Genomic DNA, 10,041 nt, shown 5'->3' with positions numbered 1-10,041 from the left:
CAGCAACTGTATACCATCCATGGCCCTGTGCTAAACAGTGATAAAACATTTCCACTATTATTTGTTTTATGTACGAATAAAGATAAAGCTTCCTATGACGTAATGTTTGAATTGATTATTGAGTACTGTTCTGATAACAACATACGTTTGAATCCCTCGTTTGTCATAATGGATTTCGAAAAAGCAGCCAGTTTAAGCCTGAGACAAAATTTTGAATATGTCACTGTAAAAGGATGTTTTTTTCATTTACGCCAAATAATTTACCGGAAAATTCAAAAAGAAGGGTTCAGTACCAAATATAACACTGACCAAACATTTAATAATGATATAAAAAGTATTTTAGCATTGTGCTTCATTAATCCCCAGAACATACCAGCGTATTTTAATGCACTCATTCAATCATTGACCGACGACGACGCCCTAAAAATTGCACAATGGTTTGGACAACATTACGTTATTGGTAAGAATAACCAACCACCCCAATATAATCCAAACTTCTGGTGCCGCAGCAACGCCCCGAATATACCACGCACACAGAACAGTGCTGAATCGTTCCATCATCATATCAATCAAATTTGTGCAAAGCGACACATAGGATTTTATCGTTTAGTAGCAGAACTGATTAAAGAGACAAAAGTCAATAACGTTATTATTGAAAAATTACGAAATGGAGAACCTGAGGCCAAGAAAAGGAAGCAGAAAAACGAAGTTAAATTACAAAGAATAGATACTATTTCACAAAATATTAGTGACTACACATATACACAGTTCTTGAGAGCAATTGCTGCTAACCTGTAATTGTTTAGATTTATAAAAAATTTCACCAAAAAGTAATTAATCTTTGGTGAGAGACGTACCGTGATGTATTTGATTATTATCCGCGTTATTTGATTATTAAACAATTATTTAAATTCTTTTCTTTTATTGACCTTGTTTTTAAGAGACTTTGAAAACAATCGACAAAATTTTAGGAGATATTCTACAAACGATTAGAAAATGTGTTTTGGTACTTACCTACTTACGAAGAAGAAGTGACATTTTATGATAATTTTACTTTAAGTACTCTTATTTTCAATAATGAATACGACCTGCTCCTTAAATTTTATCAATCGAATCCAAAGTCACCCTGTATATATAAAACCCTTAACCTCTATAATAATGTTATATATTTTGCCCATTATTCATTCCAAGCTTAGTTGTTTTGAACTTATACATTGAAAACTTATATTTTTTAATTTTATATGTTATGACCATTATTGATTCCGAGACTAGTTGTTTTGAACTTATGGCAAATAACTTTATATATTTTGAAACATTATATATTTTGATTTTATGTGTTTTGAACTTATACATTGAAAACTTATATTTTTTAATTTTATATTTTATGATACGTACCCGTTTATTATATTGTTAGTTCCATACTAGAGTTCTGTACTTTAGCTTAAAAAAGTCAAAATGGACATAAGTTTACATCAGTTACAATAATTTAAAAAGATAATTTTGTACAATCGCCCAGCGTTAGATAATCGCACAGTTCAGTTACAGTTCTGTGTATCAGAAAGGTATCTGATTAGAATAAAAATTGTATTGAAAAGATGAAAGTGAACGTGTTTTTGTGGTGTTTAGGGTTCGAAGAGGGGTACGGTCTCCAGTTTCTGTTTGACCTCGTCGTTGGCGTCGTCGCAGAGCAGCAGGGAGTGGGAGTAGCCCATCGCGACCTGGGTCACATTCAGCCCCTCCATCTTTGTCACCTCTTTGGGCCGCGCGGTCGACTTCTTTATCTCCCCTGTGCCCTGTAATTAGCAATGATATTACAACATACCGTTTCAGTGGTATTTAATATTTTATCATATAAGCTGTTGGTGTACCTTTTTATAAGTAAATAAGTATGAAGTAGAAAGTTGTATGTATGAAATAATTAATTGTATGTTACCAGCTCGCCGTAGGTGGGTGATACGCCCCAGGCGATAACGGAGTCGTCCGCCGCGATCACAATCGAGGTGTTACTGCACCCTATGCTCCGGATGTTCCAGCCTGGAATGAGAAATACCTCGCTTAAGGTGATTCGTTTTCCATACAAAAGTTGATGCAGTGCTACAGGAAAACGGATAGAGGAATATTGTTATAAAACCGATAAATAGTAATATTTTGGTGTATTATTTTCGCAAACTAACAAAAATTTAGGGTCCGCATACGAGAAGTACCATATTTCAGACTCTCAATTTTGATCAATTCTACATTTGTAGTGGTGCAGATTACAGTGTATTTGCTGAGCGTGTAGAGGTGTCAATGTTAGTTTGTGTGCGTGATAGTTTTTTTTCTCTAAAGGCTTTGACTACTTGACAAGTGTAATAGAATGTCAGTGACAATTTATAAAGAGATTTTGTATGAAGAGAATAAATATAAATAAAAAACTAAAAATACTACAATCAGAGAAAAGGAATATTGGAAAAATATTTTTGTTTTAACGCATATTATTTAAACATTTTTAAATAATGGGTAAGTACCGTGTTTTAAAAGAGGACATATATTATAATAAAAAATCAATACATAAAATGAAATGGCTGTATGGGCATAGTTCCCTTTGCCTTACCCTTCGGGGAAAACCAAATCAAAAAAAAAGTTGTTGTATTTGCCGGCCTAAATAGTAGTCATTTATAATTAATTGTTTTTCCATCCAACATACAGATTTATTTATATTCTCTTTGCCGCGGACTTTTTGGTGGGAACGGGAAGGTTGCTTTCTTCATTGAATAATCTAAATAATCAATACGAAGTGGTGTTTTGTAGTTAAAGATCACATTAAGTTAGTCGGAAAACATTCCCGATAGTATTATTAAATCGGAATATTCAATAAACAAAGTGTACCTATCTATTTTCACTTTGCGCCAACAAGCCGCTTACTTCGTTTGGGGTTCGGAGTAGGAGTCCGCTCCGAGGGTGGGGGCTTAGGTTTCATTAATCATCATCAAGAAAAAAAAACACAAGACATGGCTGTATGGGCATAGTTCCCTTTGCCTTGCCCTTTGGGAAAAAAAATAAGATATATTTTGAAATTCTTATGTATAATAAACAAACATCACAGACATCATGACAGATCTAAAACTAACGAAAATCTTTTTTCTATTTGACTTATTTATGAATTTTAATCAAGAAAACGTGATAATAAGTTCGACAGCAATCAGTTCAGGTCCCCGAAACAGCCCATTTCAGGCCGCATATATATGGAAATATTACTTCAATACGTCCCAGCCTCGTCTTTTTTTTAACGTCCTCGTTAAAAAAAGACGTCCTAACCTGAACTAGCTAACCTAACAATAAACACCACGCGTAAATATAAGTCCAGAAATGCGCTGCAAGTCGTCTGGACTGGGCGCGAAAACAACATAGAATTCGATTAGCTGCTAAGTGTCCCGCATGCTAATCCATATGAAAATCCGTTCAGTAGTTTTTTAGTTAGCCGCATGTTCACTGATGCGATTAATGTCTGTTAGAATTTTACAAATTAAAAAATACGGAAATTACGGAAGGTACTTTAGTGCAAAGTACATTATTGTATAATTATAATATTATTGGTAAAAGTGATTCTTTTTGAAAATTCCGTAATAAATAGACGGGTTCGCCAAATTCAATTGTAAAAAAAATACAAAAAGTAAAGACAATTAAAACATGCACTTGGGTTTGAACCGTGAAACTTAAGAATGGCGGCGACTGCTTTACCAAATGCGCCATTTAGAAGTTAGAAGTAGACTTCAAATTATGCATCTCTTTTAATAGCTAACCTAGTTCGCATGTGTGTGTGACAGCTTCGTGTTTGTACACAAATTGAAATGACACCAACTTTTGATGCAATGTTTCAATATGATATCTGCAGTAAATACTTCAAAATTGTAGCTTAACTTAAAAATAATGTATGTAAGATTTCGCCACCTAACATTTCACTGGGTCAGAACTCAACACTAAACGAATAAATGGAAAGAAATACGAAAACTGCAGAAGTAACGCCATCTGTTGACGCAGCGTTACCTAGCTGACTGAAACGCATCACCTTAAAGTTCGGATTCCACCAGGGCGGAGGCTTACTGTTAGACATTAAGTAGAGGGTAGTTAGAATACTTTTGGCCGTTGGCTGCGCTCCACGGCTCGTAGTAAGGCAGTCGAATAAATCCTATGAACGCGTGAGGTTGTTTCCATTATCTCCGTTTCGACTCCCTCCTATACGCAGGAATAACAGTTGCGACTTGGTATATCGGAACCGCGTGCGTAATTAATAATGGCGAAACATACGATCGGTACATTAAGTGCGTTTAACCACGAAACACAAGAGTGGATTGTGTACAAGGACAGGTTGGATCAGTGGTTTTTAGCAAATGACCTGTTGGAGGACGGAGACAAAGCGTGTACAAAAAGACGCGCCATCTTGTTAAGCAATTTAGCGGAACCAACGTACAAACTAGTTCGTGATTTGGCTTTGCCAAAACAAGTGGGAACTCTAAATTACGAAAAAGTTATTGAATTACTTGACAATCATTTCGAAAGTAAAAAGTGTGGTTTCGCGGAAAGATTTAAATTTCATAGTGCGACACAGCAAGCTAACGAAAGTATGGCGGAGTGGGCGGCTCGGCTGCGCGGACTCGTTATCCACTGCGGGTACGCAGCAGACGGGCTGGATGAGCAACTGCGGGATCGGTTCGTGCTCGGGATGGTGATCGGACCTGAGCGCGATATGTTATTCACCAAAGACATGTCGAGTCTTACGCTTAGCAAGGCACTAGAAACGGCAGAGAACATGCGCAGCGCGCGAGTAGGTGCTAAGCAAGCGGTGACGATGGCGGGTACGGTACAAGATCCGCTGCAGGTGTTGAAGGTGGCGGGGCAGGCGCGCACGTCCCGTGCAGCCAGCTGGAGCACGCGTCCCGGTGCTCCTGTTGGCGGCAGCAGCTGCGCAGTGTGCGGCTACATGGGCCATCGGGCGGAGTCTTGCCGGCTTAAGGGGTATACGTGTAACCAATGCGGAGTGAAAGGACACTTGAAGAGAATGTGTTCGAAGCGGGTAGCACGACAACATTTTGTCGAGTGCAGTGCGGATGACGGTGACGATGGTAAGCAAGTTGTATGCAATATTAGGACTTATCAAGGTGAGCCCATGAAGGAATCTGTATTAGTTGATGAAGTAAAGCTTGAATTTGAAGTCGATACAGGATCCCAAGTAACCGTTATATCAGAGCAGGTGTATCAAAATTATTTCCAAAACTTAAAATTGAAGCCGACCGATCTGTTGTTGCGGGGTTATAACGGCGGTCGTATTGATACACTAGGTACGGTCTCGCTTCCGTTTGCATATAAAGAGAAGAAATGTGTACTTTTAGTATATATTGTGCGTGGTAACGGACCACTATTATTAGGACGAGATTTTATTTCAAAATTTAATCTTCAGATGTGTTCTATTAATTTATGTGGAAGAGAAGAACCGCAAGATTTAATAAATCGATATCCGAAGTTATTTGCGGATAAATTAGGTTGTTGCAAAGACGTAGAAGTAGAATTAAAATTAAAAGAAGGATCAAAGCCAATATTTTGTCGAGCGCGTCCTCTCCCTTTCGCGATGCGTGAAGGAGTTGAACGGGAACTAAACCGGTTAGAAACGCTAGGTATATTAGTGCCTGTACAATATTCGGAATATGCCAGTCCCATTGTGCCAGTGTTAAAGCAGGATAAGTCAATACGATTATGTGCCGACTATTCAGTATCGCTGAATAAACAATTATTAGTAGAAAAATATCCCCTACCAAAAATTGATGAGTTATTTGCCAAATTGAATGGCGGGATACAATTTTCAAAACTAGATTTGTCACGCGCATATAATCAGTTACGTCTGTCCGAGGAATCACAGTCCTTAACGTGTATTAACACGCACAAAGGGTTGTATAAATATACAAGATTAGTATTCGGGTTGTCAAGTGCGCCGGCGATTTTTCAACGCGTCATGGAGACCTTATTAACTGGCATAGACGGTGTTCTAATATATTTAGACGATATATGTGTTACGGGTAGAAATAAAAAAGAGCATGTGGAAAGATTAAATGAAGTATTTAATAGATTACAAGAAGCAGGACTAGTTTTGCAGAAAGAGAAGTGTTCATTCTTCCAGGATTCAGTGAGTTATTTAGGATTTAAAATAGATAAAGAGGGAATTCACAAATCTTAAGAAAAAGTTGAAGCAATTTTAAACGCAAAAACACCCACTAATGTTAGTGAGCTAAAGTCTTTTTTAGGGCTCGTTAATTATTACAGACAATTTGTAAAGAATGCGTCATCTATTTTAAATCCTTTACATGATCTTTTAAATAAAAAGAGTACTTGGGACTGGAAGCAAGAACACAACAATGCGATATTAAAAATAAAAAGTGAGTTAGCTTCGGAAAGGAATTTAGCACATTTTAATCCAGAAGCGAAACTTATTTTAACAGTTGATGCATCATCCAGTGGTCTAGGTGCGATCCTGTCGCAAGTAGAAAATAATGTGGAAAAACCAGTGTCATTTGCGTCGCGATCGTTGTCGGCGGCGGAAAAGCGTTACAGCCAGATCCAGAAGGAAGCCACAGCAATAATTTTCGGAGTACGTAAATACCATCAGTATTTATTTGGCAGGGACGTTCCGTTTGTCTTGAGAACTGATCATAAACCTTTGTTGTCAATTTTCAATCCTAGTAAAGGAATACCAGAAGTGTCAGCAAATAGACTACAACGTTATGCAATTTTCTTATCAGCCTATAACTATCAATTAGAATACGTATGTAGTGCAAAAAACACAGCTGATTTTCTGAGTCGATCTACTCATGAGAAACAGGTTCCTAATACCACAGATCATATAATACTAACGTACAGATGCCTCACGTCATACAACGAAAAGCACTAGATGCCGCTAAAACGCCCTTTTTTTTAGCGGCATCTAGTGGTCATTTATTGATGGGATCGAACGAATCGAGCGACATCTAGTGAAATTTCAGCTTACTGAGTGCAAGTTATTGCAAGCACAATATATTACTTAGAGTTAGAGTAAAATTAAGATAATAGATGGCGCAAACGGATTTTTTTTTCTCAACGTTGACATATTAGTATTATAATCTGTGACAATGATCTGTGACATTGTCAAGGTGACAGTTGTTAGTTGACATACGATTATTTCTGATGTTTGGTGGTCTTCATTTTGTATTGGCAAAAATATATCTCCAACTCCTGTAAGTATCTAATTAGTTACTAAAACTGGAAGATAATTAAAAACATAGATAAGGTCCTACCTAGAACGCAATCGTCCCTTATCATCCCGGGCGTTTCGTAAAACCGACTGAGGAGAACCTTTATAAAAAACAAGTCTTTTCTAGCATGATGAATCATTACATTGGACCACCGGTTAAGCACCTGAGGACTTTGTATAAAGTGCTTCCAAATTGGTCTCTGTTTACTCGTGGCTCTGCCCAGCCTAATCGGGATTACAGGCGTGAGTATAAGTATGTATGTAGTAGATACTTTTTTTGTGTAGCTGTCACCTATCTATGGTACAAATCATAATATACTGTTTGTTGAAAAAAGTTAAATAAGTCTAGTTAGGCAGTGAGCGTGTTGTGAATTTAAGCCTGTAACTTATTTCAGATCTCTAAAGACGATGATAACCATTGTGAAGAATGACATGCAAAGGCTATTAGAACCACATATTAACAATTTTCTGACCATGACCAAGTGATGAATATGATAAAAGTCTACCTCATGAAAGCCACACTACTTTTCAAAGAAAAATATTTTCTTTGGAGTTGTAGGTATTATAGTGAAAACTTAATCTTGACTTCTGTTCTGCATAAATGAGAATCGCACTATGCCAGGTATGTATGCTTAAATTATTATCCCATTTCTTTGAGCCCGAATATCTAAATGTTCAATAAAGTGGATAAATTTCAAACTCATCGGATTACATGCGTAATAGGTCATCCACGTGTCTAAATGTAAAAAATAGAACCTACTATTACTACTCCATTCCACCAATCTACTCATTGGTATAAGAGAGTATTAACTCACACTTACTCTCCTTAAGTCTCCTTCTCAGGGCGGACAGAGCAGAGTTTTGGCACACAAGGTGTATATACATTGCAATATACCTACTATTATTATAAAGTCACTATTACTCTAATATAAAATAGGTCATAATGGTACACTTGTTTGCATCTCAAACGATGAACACCAGTTCAAACCCTGGTACCGGACTTGCATTAATTTATTTTAAACAGTTCACATCTAGTACAGTTGGCTCGACCATTATAGGTAACGATACGGCCTATCGTTAGCCTAACAGAAAGCTTGTGAGGTGCGTGTGCTTAGTTCATCTTGTGATGAATGTTACTTTTGACTACCTCAATGGGATGCAAGATCTTGCTTATGTTATGTTATTATATTATCTGTGATACATAGATAAACTAATGCCTATAATACCTGATGGGTGGTAGAAATGTTTTGTTCTGAATATCATTGCCGAAAATTAATGTGCATGTTAAATTAATGTGCTCTTTTAATAACTATTATATTTTCATTTGTAGGTAACATAATGTAGCGAGTACCCTGGTTGAGTCAAGATAATATAAAATAAGTGGAAAGATAATGTGGCTCAAGTAGTAAAGGAAAGGATGTGCAAACAGCCGAATGTGAATCTGGCAATAATGTGCCTGTTTAAATGAGTTTTAGTTGAGTACCAAATAGTTACCTAGGTTTTCCTGGGAAAAACACTGATCCAGCCTTTCTGATTCAACTGAGTTTTTGTATGGTTTTGAATAAATAACTAAACAATAGAAATGTGTCTTTTTTATTTTACTATCCCCTTTCCATTACATAGATAGGTATCATTTAAAGTAACTATAAATAATTAATTGTTCATTACAATTTATATACAAATAGTATTAGTTTATGATAATTAAGATACCTACTTGATTATTAAAATTAACAAATGACAATGGGCACTTTTGTATGAAACTTGGTCCAAGAACCTCCACTGATGAGACTTATATGTAATGAAAGCTTATGCTTTCCCTATGAATCTGGCAAAGTTCTATCAGATTCTGTCCCGGGGTTCTTTTTTTACGGCCATGTTTGTCCTGGCTAAAAATGTGATAAAATACAGTGGGAGCTAACATCGACTCAAGATTTCTTGCTGGATAACTAAGTGTACATAAATAATTATGTATCATATTGTATATCATTTTAAAGAAAATCTTTTCCAGAATCCGAAACAAAAAAAAAACAAAAAAAATCTTTTTGTTAGCGAATTATAGTCAATTTATATCTGCAGCGCCATTGTTTCTCGGTAGCTAAGTTCAAGTTTCATGCCTTTTACCCCTTCCAAAAGTATCTTACCGATTTTTTTTATATTGCTTCCGGAATTTGATCTGAGTGATAATAACAAGAAAAATAAATAAACACCTCTCCGATAGAGACCGCCTAAGCTATTGCCTATTGCAAGAAATCGTCATCATTAGCAAGTCATTACGGTATTGCATATAAGCTTATCAGCAACTTGGAACTTGGTCCAAGAACCTCCACTGGTGAGACTTGCATGTAATGATAGCTTATACTTGTCCTATGATTCTGGCAAAGTTCTATAAAACTCTGTCCTAGGGTTTTTTTACGGCCAAGTTTGTCCTGAGTGTACAGTAGTGGACTGCAAAATCACCTCAGGATCTGTTGTCGAAAAACTATTTAACTAAGTCTATATACATAATTATATATCATAATGTATATCAATTTTAAAGGGGAAGGTTATCAGAATCAGAAACACAAATAAAATGCATTATGTAAACGACTTTTAGCCAACTCACGTCCGTAGCACCATTTTTCTTAGCAGCTACGTACGAGTTTCGCGCCTTCCAACCTTTCCAAAGGAGCCCAATCATTTTTTCCTTCTTCTGATATTGCATTCTTAACCTGACAAGTGACAACAAAGAAAAAAAAAATAAGAAGAAATAAAATAGATACCATTCCGATAGCGGCCGCGTAAGC

General features: G+C 36.5%; 1 long non-coding RNA gene across 1 annotated transcript; it reads left to right on the top strand.

The window, feature by feature from the left end:
* The first annotated feature begins 6,964 nt into the window (after positions 1–6,964).
* Positions 6,965–8,857, top strand: LOC126380951 (uncharacterized). Its single transcript, XR_007568592.1, has 3 exons — positions 6,965–7,241; positions 7,654–7,880; positions 8,589–8,857. It is a non-coding gene; the product is annotated as an uncharacterized LOC126380951 (long non-coding RNA).
* The last annotated feature ends 1,184 nt before the right edge of the window (positions 8,858–10,041 follow it).

This window comes from Pectinophora gossypiella, unplaced genomic scaffold, assembly GCF_024362695.1.
Source record: "Pectinophora gossypiella unplaced genomic scaffold, ilPecGoss1.1 Pgos_32, whole genome shotgun sequence".
NCBI lineage: Eukaryota > Metazoa > Arthropoda > Insecta > Lepidoptera > Gelechiidae > Pectinophora > Pectinophora gossypiella.
Note: the sequence above shows the minus strand (reverse complement) of the source record. Positions and strands in the feature narration are given on the sequence as shown.